This window comes from Lemur catta, chromosome 3, assembly GCF_020740605.2.
Source record: "Lemur catta isolate mLemCat1 chromosome 3, mLemCat1.pri, whole genome shotgun sequence".
Lineage (NCBI taxonomy): Eukaryota > Metazoa > Chordata > Mammalia > Primates > Lemuridae > Lemur > Lemur catta.
Window position 1 is genome coordinate 96,573,120 of NC_059130.1, and position 23,104 is coordinate 96,596,223.

Sequence of the window (23,104 nt, forward strand, 5' to 3'; positions counted from 1 at the left end):
ATATGAACTGGAGTAACATTATGTTTTAAAAATACTTGCAAAGCACTGTAGCAGAAAGGAAAAAGCATGGGCTTTGAAGTAATATAAATGTAGGTTTAAGTTCCATCTCTGCCTTTTATCAGCTGTGTGGCTTTGGGCAGTTAATTCACCTCTCTAAATCTCAAATTCCACATCTGTAAAAGAAAACCTACTTCATAAAGTTATTGTGAGGAATAAATGAGATTACGTGAGTAAAATGCTTACATCTGGCAAATAGCAAGTGCAAAACATATTAGTATATTATACTATATGATTATTATATGCTATATTATCATTATTATATTATTATTATAAAACTAACCATTACCAATGGGAGAGTATATATAAAGTTCTAGAATAGTGCCATAGACTAAATGAATAATAAATGATTCTTCTGATGATGGTGGAGATTTTGAGATAGCTGCTTTTAGTAAAGAAAATGACAATCTCATCCTCTTAAGTCTAAAAAGTACTGGTGAGTCTGAGGGAATGGAAAGTCACCCATCCTATTGTCCAAGAATCTTCTTCTAAACCTCTATTGAATTTATTCAGTTACCCAAATATTTCTTGAACACCTAATTGTAAGCCAAGCTGAGGATACAGCAGTGACAAAGATGAACAATGGTCCTGCCCTCATGGCACTTGCATTTTCATTCTAGTGGGGTGAAGCAGATAGTAAACATTTAAATCAAGAAATAAGGTAATTTCAGATAAATAATTTTTATAGATAGAAATAAGATAATTTCTCCCGAAGAAATAAAGTATGCTAGGACAGGGACAGTAAAAGTGTGGTTGTAAAAGGAGTTTTTTGTTTAATATCTTTATTGCAGTATATGTGACATAAAATAAATGGCATACGTTTAAAGTGTGCAGTTTGAAAAGTTTTTACATATATATATACATCCATGAAACCATTACCACAATCAAAATAATGAACATACCTATCATCCCCCAAAGTTTTTTGTGTGTGTACGTGTGGAAGGAGAACTTCTTTAGATAGAATTTCTTTTCAGGAAATTTGTCTGAAAAGTTGATATTTGAATTGAGACCTGAATGATGAGAAAGAGTCTTCCAAGGAACGAGAATTTCCAGCAGGCAGAAGGGACAGCTAATACTTGGTGCTGAGATATGAATGAGCTCGATACATTTCAAGGGCGCTAAGCAGACTGTCCTGACTAGAATGTATTGCCTGAGCAGGAAAGTGGTACAAAATGATGTTGGAGAAATGGTCAAGGGCCAATCATGTAGGGCCTTGTAAGCCAGAGTGAGAATTTTGGATTTTATTCTAAACATGTTGGGGAAACATTCGAGGGTATTAAGCAGGGGAATGACGAGACTTGATTTATTTTTTAAAAATCACTTGGACGTGTATCCAGAATATAAAAGAACACTTACAAGTCAGCAATAAAAATGGCAACCCAATTTAAAAATAGGCAAAGGATTTCAATAGATACTTCTCCAAAGAATATATACAAATGGCCGATAAACAATTGAAAAGATGCTCAACATCATTAGTCATTAGGGAAATGCAAATCAAAGCCACAGTGAGCTACTATTTCATACCCATGGATATGGTTGTAATCAAAAGATGGACAATAACAAGTGTTGTTGAGGATGTGGAGAAATTGGAACCATGATACATTGCTGGTGAGATTGTAAAATGCTGCAGCCACTTTGGAAAACAGTTTAGAAATTGCTTAAAATGTCAAACACAGAGTTACCACATCACCCAGCAATTCCACTTATAGATATATGCCCAAGAGAATAGAAAACATATGTCCACACAAAAATGTATCATGAATGTTTGTGGCAGCATTATTCATAATAGCCAAAAAGTTAAAACAGCATAAATGTTTATCAGCTGATAAATGAATAAATAAAATGTGGTATATCTATAGAATAAAATGCTATTTGGCAATAAAAAAAGGAATAAAGTACTGATACATGCTACAATATAGATGTACCTTAATCACATTATGCTACATAAAAAAAGCCAGTCACAAAAGACAATGCATTATATGATTGCATTTATGTGAAATGTTCAGAATAATCAAATACAAGAAGACAGAAGTAGATTAATGGTTGCCAGAGACTGGCGGAGGGGAAATGGGAATTGACTGCTAATAGGTATTGGGTTTGTTTTCAGGATGATGAAAATGTTCTAAAATTAGATAGGAGTGATGTTTTCACAATTCTGAGAATATGCTTAAAAACACTGAATTGTAAGGGTAAATTTTATGGTATGTGAATTAAAAGCGGTTATCTAAAAACTCACTTGAGCTCCTCTCTGGAGAATGGGTTGTATGGTAATAATTGTGGACAAAGAAGTGAGAGTTGCTTGGATTAGGATAGTGGCACTGAGATGGAAGGAACTTAGGAGCAAGGGAGGAAGAGTCATACTTCTTGGCTCAGGGAAGTGCCACTCCTCTATATGCTGCAAGAAACAAGTGCCCTTGATTTGGTATGAGAAATCCATTATCTTCTCTGTAAGCCCCGTGAGATAATGCCTCTGTGGAAGCAGCAAGAAGAGAGGTGCCTCAGAACTGGTAGTAGAGTTATTTTTGTTTACTTGAGGCTAAACCAGGATAAGCTTTGCTTCTCTAGGCTTTATTCAGTTATGATTTTCTCACCTTCTTGCCTAGGGAATTCTCTGTTATTTTGATTGTCATTTTGAGCAGTTAGGCAATTCTCCAGTGCCAAAAGAGCTGAGAGTCTTTGTGTCCAGGAACTGCTGGACATGCATTCCTTTCTGACTGCACACATGCTGATAAGAAATATGACTCACTCTGTGGTTGATGCTTCCAGAGAAACTTGTTGACTATTTTCCTCTCTTCCTCTGTGTCTCTCTGGAGACCTTAGATTTTTAACAGAGAATGGCCAGAAAGACCAGGCTCAGAAGGTAGAGAGAGACCTTCTTCCAGATGACATTTCCAGACCAGGTCTTTCAGTCGTCATTCCAGTAATTGAGTTGTACTCTCCCAAAACTCTCTTCTCAACCTCATACCCTCAGTAGGTCCTGCAACAGAACTTTCTGTAATAGCAGAGGTTTAGCCCTCTCAGTGTCCTGGCTAAGAAGCAAGTGATACAATGTGGAAAAAATGTGGTTACTCAATTCATTTCATAAAACAGGATGTTCTCTGTGTGGTAAGCCTGTTCTCTTTATAATCATACAGTCTCCTTCCTTCCTACCTTCTGGTCATTAGTGTGCAAATTTTTAAAAATTCAGAGTAAGATGAGAATGATTCTTGGTAAATTTTAAAATTTAAATTTTAAAAATGTCATTATTTATTTATGTTTTTTATACATTTCATTTTATCTTCCTGGTAACTCTGAAATAAGTATCATTATTTTCAGATACATTTTATTTATGAGAAACCTGGAGCTCAGATGATTAAATGACTTGGCTCTGTTGGTATCGTAGTCTAGAGGGAGAGGCCATGGAGATCTTTCAGTAGAGCCCCTGTCAGGACCAACAGCACTCTGAGCCATATTGCCTTCACACAGTTCCCCCATACTCTTCCCCGTTCTCCTTTGGGCTTTCTTCTTCGAAGCTTCATTTGAGACCCTGGATTTTCACTTATAGATCCTGATAGGAAATCGGAAAGAAGTAGTGTGGCGTAATATCAGAGCACTGAACTGGGCTCTAATCCCAACTGGGCCACAGACTTGTTTTATATCTTTGAGAAAGTTATTCCTATATGTGAGAGGCTGAACTAGTAATCCTTAAAGGGCCCTTTCACCTCTGAAATACCATGTAGTTTAATGATCTTGGGAACAGGTAGCAATTAATTCCAGATGGATCATCTCCCCTATCATCTAGCTCTGCTTATCTGAGAGGACTCCTGCTGCCTCTCCTTTTCTAAGCTAGTACTATCCCTTTAAACTCCTGAACTCCTGGGGTATGCCAACTCTGATGGGCAATAACTAACTACCAAGCTTCCAACTAATCCAGAGTACTTGGTTATAAAAGGCAGGAGCTTTTTTTTAAGCTTATTTTTGTGACTTAAAATAAAACTGAAACAGATACATGCTTTACTTTTTGTATTTAAAAAATGAAGTAAGGAATTCAGTCCACATGGCATGACTATGATGCTAATCAGACCTTTAGCCATCATAATAATCCAGTTAACCTCCCCTTGCTCTGATTTCAGGCTGGGCAAGCCAGTTTTAGATTATAACTTAGCTTCTTATGTAGTTTTGCAACAGGAAGACAACATGAGACCCAAATTACTTTATATTTTTATTATAAATTAATATATTGCTGTTCTGAATTAATACATTAGTGTCCTTTGACTTCATATAGTGTAAACTGGGTCTGTCTCCCATCTACATGCTAACCTCAAGATGGAAATCCAGTAGTGGTACTGCCCCTGAGCATACCTGTAGGAGTAAATGGTCAGCCAGGCCTTTTTTACCCTCTCAATCTACCCTTTCTACCTGTAACAAGTTTCATTGTACAAAGAGGAAACTGCAAAATCTGACTCAACACTGTGGCTAATGTGCAGGAGTCTTACCTTGGTCTGGAGAGCAAAAATTTGATGCTTAAAAACAAAACTTTCAGAATGTCTCTTCCCTTTTTTTTTTTTTTTGTTGTTGTTGTTGTTGTGTTTTTTTGGTGTGTGTGTGGAAAGTGTTTTCCGTACTTTCCTCTTTTTGTTGTAAAACTATGTGGAAAACTATGCTATGATCACTTTGGGATTCTGGGGCAGAAAGAGAGTTGGTTAAATTGTAATCCTAGACTTCAGAGGAGAAAAGCTAGGCTAGATATAAGAGTAACACAACTAAGGCCAACAGGTCACATCATGTAGTCAACTGATGGACTGCCTGATTTTCTTCATCTATCCATTCATTCAAGTTCTAACTGTCAAGTCATGAGTAAGTACTAGTCATTTGACCAGTTGATAGGGATCTGCCTTTAGAGTTTACAGTTTTGTGAGTATATAGACCAATAGATAATTAAAACTTTGTTGGAATAAAGTACAGAAGGACCTCTAACCTAGATTGGGGGGATTGGAGGTTGGAGGTCTTTATAACCTCCACTGAGCCTGGCGCTGCTAACTAACATGGGCTGCTCTACAGCTGTTGGGTAGATGGACAAATAAAGGACAAGGCTTCCAAATGAAGATTTCCAAATGAAGTGATGTATAAGCTGAAACCTGAAGAATGGGGAGGTAAAGAAAGGATTCTAGCTAGCAGTGTGAACAGATGAGTGGAGGCCCAGAAGTTTAAAAAATAAAAAATATATGGTTGAGGAACTAAAAAAATGTTTAAATGGCTAGATGGTAGAGTATAAGGAGAAAAGCAGAAAAAGATAAGGAACAGGAAATCTTTCCCTTATAGACCATTTTAAGGATCTGGGTCTTTACCCTAGGAGCATTGAGAGCCATTAAATGGGCTTTAAGTGGTAGAATTACAGCTCAGATTTGTGTTTTAGAAGAACCATTCTGGCAGCAGTGAAAGTATGGGTGGCTTCTAGAGGCTAGAGGCAGAGACATCCATTAACAAGCTGTTATAATATTACAGGTGAGAGAGAGAATTGAAGCAGTGACATTGTGATAGGAAGGGTAAGAAGATGGTGGGGGGCACATATTCTTTGAATAAATAAGTCAAACTCAAGTTTTTAAAGTTTATTTTGGCTGGGTGTGGTGGCTCACACCTGTAAGCCTAACACTCTGGGAGGCCGAGGCAGGAAGATTGCTTGAGCTCACGAGTTCAAGAACAGCTTGGGCAAGAGTGAGACCCCATTTCTACTAAAAAAAAAAAAAAAAAAAAAAAAAATGGAAAAATTAGTCAGCATCATGGCCTGTGCCTGTAGTCCCAGCTACTTGGGAGGCTGAGGCAAGAGGATCACTTGAGCCCAGGAATTTGAGGTTGCTGTGAGCTACGATGATGCCATTGCACTCTACCAGGGCAATAGAGCAAGACTCTATCTCAAAAAAAAAAAAAAAAAAGTTTTAACACCTAGTGTGACTATTTTATTTATTTAACAATTAACCCCTGTAATATGTACAATAATGTGGATTTACAGTATAAGCATTAAAAAGAAACTAAAATTCTTTCTGCCATGTCTAGGACGTTAGTATTCTTTTCTACTTGGAGTCCATGTTAAATGGAACTAATTTATTAACTGCATCTTTATATTCTCAACAATTGGCACATGCTAGTTATTTAGTAATATTTGTTGAATCATATAGGTAATACTGTATTTTCTGATTCTGTTTATTCTCATCCAAAGCTATTATTCAGACATTCATTATTCAGAAGTGAGAGCACTACTCATATCTACCAGAATTTTAACAGATTAAGAACTTTTAAACTAATGTTCTGTTTTTCAAATTTTGGAAACCTGATGGTCAAAAGAGTGGCAAGGGCACTAAGACTTGTCTTCAGAGCACACATTCACCCTGTTACTAAACACCTGTACACTTCTACAACTGAACCACCCCTCCTGCCCTTCCACCCAGCTTTTTCTAATACAAGCGGGAGGATGTGGTCTCTACAGGAAGCTCCTAGCGCCAGTATGCCCCTCTTCTGAGAAGTTGTGTTCACTAGCCATGTCAGAAAAGATATGGGCATGTTGATTAATAAGTGAAGTAAATTCTTTTTTATTTGTTTTTATTGATACATAATAATTATAAATATTTATGGGGTACATGTGCATGCACACATGCAATGCATAATGATCAAATCAGGGTAATTAAGATATCCATCATCTCAAACATTTATCATTTCTTTGTGTTGAGAAGATTGCAAATTGAAGCTAATTCTTTCATGCCCTTAATGAGAGCAGCCACTCAGCTATTTTCCCTTTTACCCTCAGATATATTGTGTCCAGATCTTGCCCTTATTAATATTTTATTTCCTCCTTACACATACACACAATCTCTGTCCTTATTCCAGCTTTAGCCTTGTGATCCAATCATATCTGGTAACTCTGTCCTTTATTCATTCATCTATCCAACAGTTGTAGAGCAGCCCGTGTTCGCAGTGTTAGTGGGGATTATAGAGAAATACCTTCCAACCAGGTTTATCGAATGATTGAAATGAGAAAACAGGTGTGCAAATGCATAGTACCATGTAGCACATAGTAGATGCTCACCATGTGTTAGTTATAGCTGAATTAAGATGCCCAGCCTCCCAAGAAAAGGGAACTGCACACAGAGCCGTGAAAGTGTTGTTTGGTCAGGAAAAATAAATATATTTATGAGGTAAGGTTTGTGCAATGAACCTGGACTCCTATAACTGGTTTTCTGATTGTATACTTGTGGCATAGAAACAGGAATATGGGGAAATGAGTGACACTAGGTTATGAAGCAGGGAATCTGGGTTCTCCCACTGACTCATACAAGATCTGCCCGTGCCTCTCTTCCAATTCCTTAAACTGTCCTTTGGCTCTGCCCATTCTCTCTCCTGCCTTCACAAACTCCAGATGTCAGAATGGTAGCAATTTTGGGCATGTGTAATGAAACAGCTGGCATCTCTCAAACTCTTGGAAATCATGAAATATAACTTAGGCACTTCATAAATTTGACCACACTTGCTGTTTTCTTGGGAGTACATAGAACCCTTGTGGGGATTTTTTGGCAAGCTTTTGTTATAACTCCTACTGTGTGCCAGCATCACTACATATTGATTTGCAAAATTCCCTATTTTAAATAAGTGTAGGTAGTTCTTAGGAAAATCATATTGAAAACCAGTAATATATAAACTGCTACTAAATTTTTCCTTCAATTCCCTAGATAAATTTTAGGAGAAATATTGTAGTTATAAATGAGACTTCCTGAGTCTCAATAATGACTTACTAGAGGAAAAGCAAAGCATAAACATTCGTGTGTGTCAAAAAGACAAGAAAAATTTAGCAAACTCTTAAATAGAGCAAAAAAAAACCCAGGAGGTTATGAGGGTGATATGGCAAGAAGGCAGGAGTTTGATTGTAAGCTTTTCAAATGCGTTGTCTTATGCTAAGGAAATCTGGGATGTTTTTGACTGTGTGGCTGACTAGTAGGTGCTTCAGCACAATTTTCTTTCATCCCACCTCTCTGAGGGGCCTAAACTTGACCAGACATCTTAGCAGACCATCTTCTGGAAAGATATAGCACTCCATTTGCTGGACTTGCTTCTGAATCCTCTTACCTATTGCCCCAGACAACTAAGGTCAGTCATGCCTTTGAGTTTCAGTAATATTCGGCTTTTGAAAGTTACTTGTGGCCCCATGATGCATGATTTTTAGGTATCCCTCTGTTTTCCCCACTCTGTAGAGATTTATCAGCCTAAAAGTCCCCAGGAAAATGTGACATGTCTTTGTAGTTGCAGAGGTCCTCTACCCATGCAGTTAGGGATAAGTCAGGAGGGAAAACAGGAGGCTCAGTATGGAGTACCAAAAGTGCTAACTGAGCTAGATAGGAGCAGGAGGCAACCCATGCTTCACTAAGTGAACTGGAATTTAGAGGAGTGGAGTTTCAGCCTTGGCATCAGCCCAGCTGACAGCATACAGCGGAACTCAGCCAAGTTGAGCAAAGCTAATAAAGTACACAGCCCTTAAATTACTATGCCAAGGCCAATGATACCCTGCTGTGAATGAAAATAGGATTCCAGTCCAGAAAACTGATAAAACAAATGGGCTTTCCCCTGTTCTTCTTTTCTTTTCTGTTGTTTATGTTCTCTGATGTTGTGTAGACACACACACATGCACACGTGTGCACACACACACACAAACTGTGCTATCTTATATTTTATGAATTCATTGCCATTTCCATATGCTCTGTTGTTGCTGCAGAAAAGAAAAATCTGATGATGAATACTTCTGGGCAGCTGAGATGCCTAACTAAGGATTATTTAGAGGAACTGAGAAGCAGTAGAGCTGTACTGTCCTTCATTATTATAACTAGACGGGTTTAGTTCTCTATCTTCTTTCCTTTATTTGGGGATATACTCTTGTTTTGTTTATTGGGTTTCAGGTAATGCAGTGGAAAGAGAATAGACTTTGGAGATCAAAAGATTTAAGTTCAAATCCTAGCTTTAGCTATGTGGCTTTTGGCAAGTCTTTTAATCTCTCTGAGTTCAGTTTCTCCATTTTTAAAATATCCAAATATGATGGTTGTCTCAGGAAAAAGCATTTGTGTAACTGAGTTGCAAGCTGAACTAGCCACTTTTATTCTGGGACATCATCTTTACAAGAAAGAAAAACTGACTTGGATATTTGGCAGACATTTTCTCTAAAATTAAATGAGCTGGTTACCTCAAGGAAAACAACTTATAAGCATTTACTGTCGATGATAAATTTAAGCTTTTGAGTGAAAATTAAAATTTTGGAAAACTAGTATCCACCAGCATGGGGTTAACATCTTCCCCATATGTAAAGACTATAGAGTTACTCTTTACCATATTCTCTCCCATCTAGAAGTTACTTTGGTTAAGATTCAGTTAGTTGCTTTAATGTTAAATGTGAGCTATCTGGAAGGTTAAAAATCACAGAATTCCAGGGTTAGAGGAAACCTCAGAGGTTATCAAATTCAACCTTCCACCTAATTCAGGACTCACCTTGAAAGCATCCCTATAAATACTCAATTGCCTTTACTTAAATTCTTACACAGACAGAGATTATAACCTCCCAAAGGAGCACCTTCCATTTGTGATCGCTCTGATAGCTAAAAATATTCCTTTTTATTTTGAGCTGAAATATGCTTTTTCCCAGTATCTATCCACTGGCTCTAATATGTTTATTTTTTCATCTGAAACTTTTTCACATAGCTCTTGATACTGTTGTTCCTCCAGGTCTTTTTTTTTTTCTTCCTCTGTTTCTGAGATTGGGTAGTTTCTAAGCCCCTTATCATCTTGGCCTTTTTTCTCTTGATGCATTTTAGTTTACAGCACTGTGCCTAGAGTGAACTCCACACTGCAGTGATGGTCTCATAAGTGCAAAATGGAATACTCTCATTTCCCTTAAAAAAGGTCTATATTGTGACGTAACTTGTTAAAGATAAAGGATTATGCTTTTTATATTTTTATATTCTCTAATGGTCACTGTAGGTGCTTAATGTTACCCCTTGTCTAGTCTCAGCACAAGTTGAACCAAACTTTGGGACATATGGCCATGTTAGGTGAGAGAAATTTTTGGTAGTTCATTTTTTTGCTACCTGGGGCAGAGGGGTAGAGATGGTAATTTACATGATTTGGAAAGTCCTTTAAAAAAAAAAAAACAGAGGCAGGGTCTCATTGTGTTATCCAGGCTAGATGGAAAATGCTTTTACAATTCTCTTTTATCACAATACTCAGGTTGTAATAAACTGAGTATTTTCCTTAGTAAAAGTTTCCGTCAGGAAAGAGAATTCCTCCTCTTTCTTCTGTAATGACTTTTCTTTATTCAAATCAATAGGGGAATGCTGTATTTGTTCTTTAGAAACATAGAAGCCTACCTTAGAGCTGAAATCACTCACATATGTGAAGTAAATCATACAGGGTCCCAAAGACACTTTCATACAGTATCTTATTACACTTCACAAACCCCCTGTTGAGGTTTATAGTATTAGATATTTGCCCTTGTTTTGCATATGAGGAAACTTGGGCTCAGAAAAGTTGAAGGGGGAATAAGAACTAAAATTTTTTTAATCTCTAAGTCATGTCAGACACAGTATTTATGATATCCACATCCTCAAACTTTATCTCAGTTAAACCTTATAATAACCTTATAATAATTCAAAGAGGTTAAGTTATGTGCAAGGACTTGAACCTAGCTCCATGGAGTTTCTGATATCAAGGTCTATGTTCTTTCTCCCATACCACACTTTACATCACTTCTCTATGCCTCCGAGGAGGTTTAGAGATAACCATTAGGTAGATAAGGCTGACATAATTGTGAATATGCAGTGAGTTAATGAATGTTAAAGCACTTGGAGAATTGTGGAGTGTAATTTTCATATGAGGGGTTTCTATCGTGACTTTGTAAATGCTTAGTGAGACCTACAGGAAACTCCAGGGCCCTTTTTTAAACCAGCAGCTGGTAGATGGGATGCATTTGAAATGTCTGTTGGGAGTAAAATGAGAAGGATCAGTAGTAGAAGAGAGATCCTTCAAAGCACCACTATAACATTAGGAAGAAAGAGTTGTTGCTGATTTGACTTTCTTCTGTATCCTGTTTAGATTTACTATATTTTTTGTGGTGAAAAGATATAGATTTAGAATTAGCCAACTGGACTCAGTTTAGGTGATCCCAGTGTTGTTGGTGACATCCAAAGCTTTGTAATCAGGAGCCAGTTGAACATACATCTTCCTTTCTCCATCAGGCTTGATCAAGGTGTTGACCTTGGCCACATCAATGTCACAGAGCTTCTTCATAGCCTGTTTGATCTGATGCTTGTTGGCTTTGACATCCACAGTGGACACAAGTGTATTGTTGTCTTCTGTCTTCTTCATGGCAGACTCAGTGGTCAGGGGGAACTTGATGATGGCGTAGTGGTCAAGCTTGTTTCTCCTGGAGGTGCTCCTCCATGGATATTTGGGCTGCCTCCAGAGCCACAGTGTCTTGAGCCACCAGAAGGTGAGTGCTGTGCAGATCTTTATTTTTGTGGCTGTGGACGCCTTTCAGCACTGACTTCTTGGCCTTTAAAGCTTTTACTTTGGTTTTGGCTTTGGGAGGGGCAGAAGCTTCCTTCTTTGCTGTCTTGTAGGGCAAAAAACGCTAGATTTTCTATATTTTTTAGAACCATAAAATTCTCAAAGAATTTTCAAAATAGAAGAACCTTTTTAGAGATTTGCTATCAAGTTGCTTACCCTCCCTTAACAATTTATTTAACCTGCTTTTGCCTTAGTTTCTTCACCTATAAATTGGGGGACAATAATAGTACCTACTCATAGGGCTGTTATAAGGAGTTAAATAAGTTTATATATTAGAACAACAGCTGGCACATTACTAAGTCACTCAAAAAATGTCAGTCATTTTCTAATCTAATGCTATTATTTTATAAATAAGGAAACTGAAGCACAGTAAAAGTCGCTTCCTCAAGTTTTATTTGAATTAGCTATCAGATGATATATGTTGTTTGTATGATAATAAATAAGGTGAGTCTTTCATGAATAGCATTAAAAAGTTTAACTTTATTACAAAAGCATGTGATTGTAAAATAGTAGTCAAAATAGAATGAAAATATTTAAGAGTTACCCAGAAATATATGAATAGATAAAATTCAAAATAATACCACACAGACTGAATAGACAAAAAAAAGGAAGAATGGAGAGGACTTCTTGGAATTTCTGTCAATTGCTGAAGTATGCCTAGAGTTGGTAACGGGATGGAAAGGCAATTCCTGGGGGACTAAAATGTGTAAGGCACAAGCTAAGAAAAAGAATGGTTCCAAAAACTGGAAACATAGGGCATATGTCAGGAAACTGAAATCAGATGAGGTGAGAGAATTTGCAGGGCTTATTCTGAATTTACCCAGAAAGTAAGAAGAGACCATTGAAGGGTTTTAACCAAAGGAGTGGCTGACTGCATTTGTATTTTAGACAGATCCTTCTGACCTGTTAGATAAGGGACAGAGGTAATGATGGGAAGGAATAAGTTAAAGGCAGGGAGACTTAGTTTGCCATTTCAGTGATTAAGGCAAGATATGATGAGAGTCTGTATTAAGACAGTGGCAGTGGGATTGGAGTGAAAAAATGAATTTGAGACATTCAGGAGACAATTTTTCTGGAAAAGGTGTGTTCTTTTTTTGAGCCACATTCCTCTAAGCTTTCAGTGCTAGAGAATCCCAGAACTGAAAGCAAGCTCTAAAATCAAATGCTGGGGAAACCATGGACTCGATGCTAAGCTAAGCAAATAAGGTAAGTGCTGAGTTGGAGGTAGACCATGTTATCAGCAGAATATTCCAGATCTAACCATGAACATGTATAGAAACCAGGAAGCTAAATCTGAAATCAATCAACAGAATTGGCAAATAAAGACGACCGATTGTCCAGATGAATTTATGGTGAAAGATACAATTTCTCATAACCTTAAAGGCAAAGTACTCTAAGCCAGCCTCTGGCAGGCTAGCATGATTTCTAGATAAAGCTTTTATTTCAGGGACACTAACATAATTACCATACATCCATTTATTATTTTAGGTAAGGTATACTTGACCTTTCGTATACTTAGATATAGTACACATTACCAAAGTTGGAACAGAATTGAAATTCTGAAATGACATTTCTTTGAACTAGCTTGAAAAGCTAGAAATTGCTGCTGTGTGTAATCCCTAATAGCAACTGTTCTCAGTTACTGCCCCAGTTACCCCTGTAAAGTGGAAAGCATTAGGAGTGTTTCATATTAATTATTAGTATAAAAGTATGAGCAAAATGGTAGGGAAAGGAGGAAAGGAAAGAAAGATACTGGATTCTGCATTCTGCGGTTTCATGTTTGCGCACTTAGCGATAGGACAGGATTGCCATTTGCTGTATCTTCTACCAGTGCAGAGATTCCAGGTCCCAGAACCATCAGGCACATGAGCATCATCTGCCATAGGTGCCCCTCGCTGCTTCTCTCTTTTCCTCTCCAATCTACTCTGCTCTTCCACCTCCCACATAGCAATGTAGAAGCAGAAAGTTCACTGGAGTCAGAAGAGAGCAAGGTTGCTGTTTATTGAATACTCACTATGTGGCTACTGCTGTGTTTGTCCCATTGTATGTTATTTCATGTAATCTTGACAATAACCCAAGGTAAATGCTATTATGTATTTCACAAATGAAAAAGCTGCAATGAAAAGAAATGAAATAACTTCCTAAGAATCACACATCACATTCAAATGTCTATGGTTCCAGCTCCAGTTTTGCCATTAATTTTCTGGGATATCTTAAGCAACTATTTTTCCTTTATAATTTCTAGTCTCTCCGTCTATTAAAAAAAGGTTAAACTAGATGATATGTAAAGTTCCTTCCAACTCTCAATATTCTGATGTTCTATATTGGGTAAATCACCCAGTTAGTAATTGGAATAAGGCATAAGAGGTTAGTGTCTGTTCATACAATTGCTGTTATTATTAGATCTGTTATGTTAACCTGAGCTTCCCACCTTCTTCCCCTCTTTTTCCTATTGTTAACATTTTATGTATTTTATTCTGATTTTTATTCTTTACATTTTTTAAAAAATACAGTTTAATCACACTGTATGTTTTACTATATATTGTTATATTTGGGTTTTTATTTAACATTATATCATCCACCTTGTTCTGTATTATTATGCCATCTTTATAAGCATCATTTTTAATAATTAATAGTTGATTGAACAGATACACATTTGCTCAATTATTTCCCTAGTTTAACAATCCACATTTTCTTTTTTAATAATGGTATTATAAACATTTAAGCATTTTTTTCAATGCTGAGGAACATATCCTTGAATTAGGTTCTCAGAAATACAAGACTATGTCAAAGAAATAGAATATTTTTAAGAATCTTGGCTGCACAGAGCCAAATCTGTTCATTTTAAAACTTTATCTTTGCATGCCTAACCAAGAACCTTCTTAAAACCAACCAGAAAATAGCATAAAAATGGCATTTTTTCCCTGCTCCCAGCATGTTTTTGATTAGGAAACAGAGCCAGGGAGCTAAGAGTTCAGCATTGTTATATGCCAATTACAGCAGTCCTAACTATGGTAGAAATTGGCAAGGCCAGGGACAATGGCTCAGGCCTGTAATCCCAGCACTTTGAGAGGCCAAGGCAGGGGGATCACTTGAGGCCAGGAGTTTGAGACCAGCCTGAGCAATGCAGCAAGACCCTGTCTCTACAAAAAATTAAAAAATTAACTGAGCATATGGCACACTCTTGTAGTTGCAGCTACTCAGAAGGCTAAGGTAGGAGGATTGCCTGAGCCCAAGAGTTCGAGATTATAGTGAGCTGTGATCACACCACTGCACTCCAACCTAGGTGACAGAGTGAGACCCTGTCTCTTAAAAAAAAGAAAAAGAAAAATTTTTTAAAAAAGAAACTGTTGCAAACCAGAGAAAACTAGGTCATGTTTTTTTTTTTGCCAGTTTTCTACCACTCCACATGTGTGCTATCATCTGGGAACAGGCTTTACCCAGAATTGTGACTATGGGACTGCCAGTATTCCCTAAGGTAAAGAATGCACGTAGTATATCCGAGGCCTGTGCCTGAAGCTTTGGGGACTACGTGGAATGTAGGTTAGCCTCTGTTCTGAGAGTTTGTAGTTTTCCAGGAAAGTAAGATACAAATGAGTAAAAAAGCAGTCAAAGCAAAGCAGAATCCTAGAATCAAATGCTAGATTATGGATTATAGTCATGCACTCAACTAGCATTTACTGAGCACCTACCATGTATAAAGTACAATTCTAGGAGGTAGAGATAATGGCATTGTCCTTAGAAAGTTAAGTTATGTTCTAGTTGGGAGAGACATAGTAATGATCATTTCTCTGGAGAAAAATAAAGCAGGGGAAAGGGGAAGAGGGGAATAGAGAGTGTCAGGGGTTTGGAGGAGTGGGTAGAGGTATTGTTTTATATAGGATAATCAGCGAAAGCTTCACCGAAAGGTATTTAAGCAGAGATAAGGATATCTAGGAAAAAGAAATTCTTTCTGGTAAAGGGAGTTAAAAGTTTAAGTGCACGAAAGCAATAGGTTGCTTAGTGCAGCTATTCTCAAATTCTGCTCCTTGGATCCTTGGGATCCCCAACAACCTTTACAGGATCTTTGAGGTCAAAACCATCTTTATAATATTATTTAACTCTGTTTGCCTTTTTGCTGGGTTGATATTTGCATTGATGGTACAAAAGCAATGGTGAGTAAACCTCAAGGCAACAGCGCCAACTATGGTAATAGTAATGATATCTTTCACTGCCACACATTGCAGAGGGACCAAAACAAACAAAACAAAAAACAAGCCAAGCTTATTTAAGAATGTCCTTGATGAACCAGTAAAATTTATTAATTTTATTAAATGCCAACCTTTTATTACATACCTTTTTAACATTCTTTGTGATGAAAGGAGAAGTATGACTAGAGCAATTCTACTACATACTGAAGTACTGTGGTTGCCTCAAGAAAAAGCACTTGTACAATTCAGCTGTCAGGTGAACTAGCCAATTTTTTTGTGAAACTTTATTTTTACTTAAAAGAATGACTATTAAACAAACCGTGGTTATCAGACTTGAGTATTTGGCAGACATATTCTCAAAAATTAACTAAGTGAGCCTGTCACTTCAAGGAAAACAACTAAAGCATTTGTTGCTAAAGATAAAATTCAAGCTTTGAAATGAAAATTTGAATTTTGGAAAACTGTGTCTGCCACTAGGATCTTGACAGCTTCCTGTACTTAAAGACTTTTCTGATGAGAGTGTGGTGATATCAACTAATGTGAATTTTTGATATTGAATAGTGAAATATGTCAACATTTGGAAAATCTGCATAATTCAGTGAAACTATTTTCCAAATGTCCACATGCATGATGTTACAAAATCATGCGTGGATAAAAAAATAAATCATTCAAAGTATAAGATCAATGGACTTTAATATTAACAGAATATGAAAAGTTCATTAGTATGGTTTCAGATTCCATATTTCATCTAACATTTAAGAAACTATTAAGACCACTTGTTGAGTTTTGATTTAATATCAAAGAAAAATATCCACAATTACTTGAAAAGGCTATTTGAATACTCCTCCCTTTTCTAACCACGTATCTCATCAGTCTGGATTTTCATCATATACTTCAACCAAAATGCTATATGGCAATAGATTGAATGCAGAAGCAGATATGAGAATCTAGCTATCTTCCATTAGGGTCAGACTTCAAAGAGATTTGTAAAGATGTAAAACAATTTCATTCTTCTCACTGATTTTCTTTGTTTTGGAAAAATGTAATTTCCAACAAAAGATGTTAACATGTTTTTGTTAATTTGAAATTAACAATAAATTTCTGTTTTAATTTCTAATATAATAAATATTGATAGGTAAACCCACACACACAAAAGCTTTTTTGTGGACCTTAGTAAATTTTAATAGTATAAGGATGTCTTGAGACCAAAGAGTTTGAGAATCACTAGTTTAATGTATACAGCAAAAAGGGCGGTATTGTTAGAGTAGAATAATCAAGGAAGAGTGGTAGAAAGTATTAAATAGGTCAGAGAAGTAATGAGGAATGAGATCATGTTGGACTTGGGAGGTTAAGGAAAGGACCTTGGCTTTTACTCTGGGTTAAATGGGAAGGTGTTAGAGGTTTTGAGCAGAGGAATGATGAAATCTGAGGCTTGTTTTAAAAGGCTCACTGTGTTAGCTGGGTTGAAATTAGACAAGAGGGGCAGGGACAAACCATTTAAAAGGTTGAGTTATTGCAGTAACCCAGGTTAGAGATGATGATGGCTTAGACCAAGGAAGTAGAAGGGAAGGGTGGTGAGAAATGGTCTGATTCTGGATGGATTTTGAAGTTGTAGCTAATGCACTGCTGATAGGACATGGAATATGAAGAGAAGAGAGGAGTCAAGGATGACTACAAGGTTTTTAGCCTGAGCCATTTGAGAGGATGGAATGGGATAGAGAAGACTGGGAAGAATAAGTCAGGAGCTCAGCTGTAGACATGTTTGGAATGTCTGATAGATTTTCAAGCAGGAAATTTTATTTAAAATAAGAGTCTGGAGTTTAAAGGAAATTTCTAAGCTGGTAATATAAATTTGGAAGTTTTAATTATAGATAGAATTTAAAGCCATGAGGCTAGAGGAGATCATCTGGGGTTGTATTCTAATAGTGTGTTGCCCGGACCAGCAACATCAGCATCGCCCAGGGACCTTGTTAGAAAAGCAAATTCATTGACCCACTGCATCAGAAACACAGAGGCTGGGGCCCAGCGATCTGTTTTAACAAGCCTGCAGGTGATTCTGATGCAAACTAAAGTTTAAGAACCACTTATCTAAGGACTATGGGTGTAGATGGAGAAGAGAAGCTATCCACCAGCTATCCTGGGACATTCCCAACATTTACGATTGCTAACGTATTTTGCCTCTCCCTTTTTCTACAGTGAGAACCTTGGCTCCCACCAACCTCAATCCTGTAATGCACATAAAATAGTTTCAGAATTGCTACTCTTATACCACTATGAAAAAAAACCCTAAGAAGAGTTCAAGATTTATTTGCATTTTTCCCTTCCTAGATTGGGATCTCTCGTTAAAGTACTGTGTTCAAAAGTTATGGAATTACTTTTTTTCCCTTTCTATGTGATTATGTTATTCATTTAAAATACGGTTGGGTTCACTTGTTTGTATTTGCATTCAGTTTTACATTTAGTGTTTTCCCCCTCTTTATTGATTTAATTTTATTCTTTGAATATATAGAAAATTAACTTGCTTCCAAGAGTCAAAATCATACAAAAAATTTACTGAGAGAAGTATCCTCTCCACCCTTTCCCTTCTACTTTATTTCCTCCACCACCGTTACCATCTGTAAGTCATCACTTTCATTGTTTTCTGGTTTATCCTTGAAGTCTTTCATTTTGCATAAGAAAGCAGACACATGCGTGTTTTCCTACCCTTCCTTCTTACACAAAAAGTAGCATACTCTATATTCTCTTTTGCAATTGCTTTCTTTTTTCATTTAACAGTATACCCTGAGAGTTACTGCATTGTGAGTTCACAAGTATCTTCCTCATTCTAAGCTGTAAAATACTTCATGGTAGTGTGTGTGTATGTGTGTGTGTGTGTGTGTGTGTGTGTGTGTGTGTGTAGTACATGTGGTTTCCAATATTTCACAAATACAAATTGTGCTGCCATTAATAAACTTGTACACACGTATTTTCACATTTGGAGACTTATCTTCAGGGTACATTTCCAGAAGTGTTATTGTTGGGTCCAAGGGTAAAGACAAATATAGTTTTTTAGGTATCACCAAGTTCGCCTCCATGGAGATGATACCAGTTTTCATTCTCACCAGCAATGTAGCAGTGCCTGTTTTCTCACGGTCTCACCAAGAGAATATATTATCAAGTTTTTTACTTTTTTGCCAATCTGATGGGTGAGAAATGGTTTCTCAGTATAGTTTTAATTTGCATTTCTCTTTTATGAGTGAAGTTTAATATCTTTTCATATGTATGAGGGCCATTTCATCTTTCTTTGTGAATTGACTCTTCATTTCTTTTACCTATTTATCTATAGGATCTTTGGCCTTTTTCCCCTCAATTTTAAAAAGTCCTTTTTATAATAGGTATATTAATCCTTTTTTTTTTACTATTGAAGACCACTCAATAAAGCAAAATAATAATAATAATCTTTTTCGTGGTATATGTTACAATTATTTTCTCCCAATTTGTACTTTGCTTATGGTGGTTTTTCGTTTGCCATGCAGAAGTTTTATAGATAAATTTATCAACCTTTTATTATAGGTATTCACTCATATTTTTCTCTAGTACTTGTATCATTTCTCTTTTTTATAGTTAGATCTGTGATCCATTTGGAGTTTATTCTTGTGTATTATTTGAGAAATACGTCTAATTTTGTCTTTTTCCAATGGTTATCCATTGTTCCACCATCATTGATTAAAACGTTCATCTTGGCCTCAGCGATTTGAGATAACACTTTCATCATACACCAGATTTATGAGTATAATTGGGTCTGTTTTTCTATTCCATTAGAGTGCCTGTCCATTCCTGCACCAGTACTACAAGTTTTTTGTTTTGTTTTGTTTTTTTATTTGTTTGTTGTTTTTTCAGACAGAGACTTGCTTCTCACCCCGGCTAGAATTCAGTGGTGTCATCATAGCTCACTGCAACCTCAAACTCCTGTGCTCAAGTGATCTTCCTGCCTCAGACTCCCAAATAGCTGGGACTACATGAGTGCACCACAACACCTGGCTAATTTTTCTATTTTTAGTAGAGATGGGATCTCGCTCTTGCTCAGGCTGGTCTACAGTTTTAATTATAGAGGTTTTGTAATTTAATATCTGTCTGCTATGGCTAATTTCCCTCTCCCAGCTCTGCCTTTTTGTTGTTTTCTTAGCTATTTTATGGGGGGAGGCGGTGGTTCATATAAAATTTGATGTCAACTTGTCTAGCTCCAGGAAAAAAATGGCTTCTTGTTATTTTTATTGAGGTTACATTAAATTTGTAGATGAACTTAATGAGAACTAACAACTTGATGATGTTGAAAAATACAAGAGCAAGGACAAGAAATGTCTTTTGATTTGTTCAAGTCTACTTTTATATCTACTTTTGTGTTTTGTAATTGTCTTCATATGGATTTTCCATATTTATTGTTAACTTTTTTCCTGAGTATTTTATCTTTCTTGATACTGTAATAAATGTGTTCGTATACACAAATAATAGCCAGTTAGACATAGATGTTCTTTCCATTACATCTTCTAACTGGCTATTATACATGCACATCTCCTAACTGTGTATATGAAGGCTATTAAGTTTTGCATATCAGTTACATGTCCTGTTACCTTGCTGAATTCTTTTACTGCTTGTACTAGCTTTATCACTGATTCCACAAGGAAGCACTGTCTAATAGAAATAGAATTTGAAACTGGGTGTGGTGGCTCACCCCTGTAATCCTGGTGCTTTGGGAGGCCAAAGCAGAAGGATTGCTTGAGACTAGGAGTTGCAGACCAACCTGGGCAACATAGTAAGACCTCATCGCTACAAAAAATTTAAAAATTAGCTGAACATGGAGGCATACACCTGTGGTCCTAGCTACTTGGGAGGCTGAGGGAGGAGGACCACTTGAGCCCAGGAGTTAGAGTGAACTGTAATCACACCACTGCACTCCAGCCTGGGCAGCAGATCGGGACTCCTGTCTCTTAAAAATAAAAAAGAAATACAATTTGAACCACATATGTAATTAAAAATTTTCTAGTAGTCACATTTAAAAAAATAAAACAGGTAAATTAATTTTAATAGTATATTTTATTTAATTATATCCAAAATATTATCATTAGTTCAATTCTGCAGTATGCTACAACATGGATGAACATTGAGGACAGTTTGCTGTATGTAATAAGCCAATCACAAAAGACAAATACTGTATGATTTCATTTATATGAGTTCACTTAGAATAGTGAAAAGAGGCCAACCTTTTTGGCACCAGGGACCGGTTTCATGGAAGACAATTTTCCCACAGGGAGGTTGGGGGAACTCAGGTGGTGATGTGAGTACAGCTGTAAATACAGATGAAGCTTTGCTTGCTGCTGTGCAGCCCAGTTCCTAAGTTTCATGGAAGACAATTTTTCTGGGCAGGGATGGGGGGATAGAGGCAGAGCTTCCTTTGGGGCCTGGTTCCTAACAGGCCATCGACCAATAGTGGTCCACAGCCCAGGGGTTGGGGACCACAGTATTATCACCATTGATTGCCCAGAGGCAGGCTTCTGCAGAGTTATACCAAAGCAGCACAGGGAGGCTATGGCACAATTTATAGTACCTGTTCTGCTATTACAATAGATGAAGAGTCCCTCTTCCTGTCAAAGGCATACCCTTCCATTTGCTCTCTTGATTGCATCCTCTCTTAACCTCTCTCTCTTTATCATTAGTTTCCTTACATTACCAGTTTCCTCCTCCAAACCCTCCTTTCTGAAATGTTCCTACCAGCATACAAACATACTCTCATGTTTCAAAACATTCCATCTTTCAAAACATCTTTCAAAACATTCCCTTTACGTTGCATTTCCCTTCTAGCTAATGTTCCATGTCTCTGAAATTTCACAGTGTATTAATTTCCTATTGCTGCTGTAGCAAGTTTCCAGGAACTTAGTGACTTAAAACAACATAAATCTATTATCTCATAGTTCTGTGGGTCAGAGAAGTCTGTGTAGGATCACTGGTTTCTCTGCTCCAGTCTCACAAAGCCAAAATCAAGCTGTCAGCCAGCTTGAGCTCTTATCTGGAAGCTCTGGGGAAGAATCTGCTCTCAGCCTCATTCAGATTGTTGGGAGTATTTAATTCCATGCAGTTGTAGGAGAGCGGTCTCCATTTTCTTCTGACTGTTGGCCAGAGGTCATACTCAGCTTCTAGAGATGCTCACATTCCTTGGCTTGTGGCCTTCTTCATCTTTAAAGTCAGCAATGGCGGGTCGAGTTCTTCTCATACTCCAGATCTGTCTGATCTTCCTTTCTGCTTCATCTCTCCTGCCTCCAACTGGAGAATGTTCTCTGCATATAAGAATTCATGTGATTAGACTGGGCCCCTTGGATAATCTACAATAATCTTCCTATTTTAAGATTCTAACCGTAATTACATCAGCAAAATCCCTTTTGCCATGTAAGTAACATATTTACAGTTCCAAAGATTAGGGTGTGGACATCTTTAAACAGCCATTTTGCCCACTACATATAGTAAAACTTCTTTAAAAACTGACTTATAGGCCGGGCGTGGTGGCTTATGCCTGTAATCCTAGCACTCTGGGAGGCCGAGGCAGGTGGATCACTCGAGGTCAGGAGTTCGAGACCAACCTGAGCAAGAGCGAGACCCCGTCTCTACTAAAAAACATACAAAGAAATTAGCTGGACAACTAAAAATATATAGAAAAAATTAGCCGGGCATGGTGGCGCATGCCTGTAGTCCCAGCTACTCAGGAGGTTGAGGCAGTAGGATCGCTGAAGCCTGGGAGTTTGAGGTTGCTGTGAGCTAGGCTGACGCCACGGCACTCACTCTAGCCGGGCAACAGAGCAAGACTCTGTCTCAAAAAAAAAAAAAAGTGACTTATAGTCACTATTTCTATTTCTGTCTTCCATTTTTTCTATTCTCATTTTTCTCAAATTGTTCTTCAGCCCCTACCATTCCAGTGAACCTGCTCTTAACAAGAACACATTGACCTTCATGTTGACAAAGTCTTCTCTGCCCTCATCTTGCTCACCCTGTAGCTGTCAGCACAATTAATCACTCTCTCCTTGAAACACTGCCTCCTCTTGGCTTCTGGGGCATTATACTCTCTAGGTTTTCAATTCCCATCCCACTAACAATGCCTTCTCTGTCTCCTTTGGCTGGCATTCTCTACTTCTCAGCCTCTAATTGTTGGAGTGATTCAGGACTCAGTCCTAGGCCATCTCCTATTCTATTGTACACACATACACTCTCTTTCTTTCCCTCTCTCTCTCTCTCTCTAAGTGATTTCATGTCTTTAT

At 37.3% G+C, this 23,104-nt stretch overlaps 1 protein-coding gene and 1 pseudogene across 10 annotated transcripts in view; one reads left to right on the forward strand and one right to left on the reverse strand.

Moving 5' to 3' along the window:
• Positions 1-23,104, forward strand: part of SCMH1 (Scm polycomb group protein homolog 1) — a 166,352-nt gene that overhangs the window by 94,850 nt on the left and 48,398 nt on the right. The window lies entirely within an intron of this gene.
• Positions 11,218-18,487, reverse strand: LOC123634151 (annotated as a pseudogene).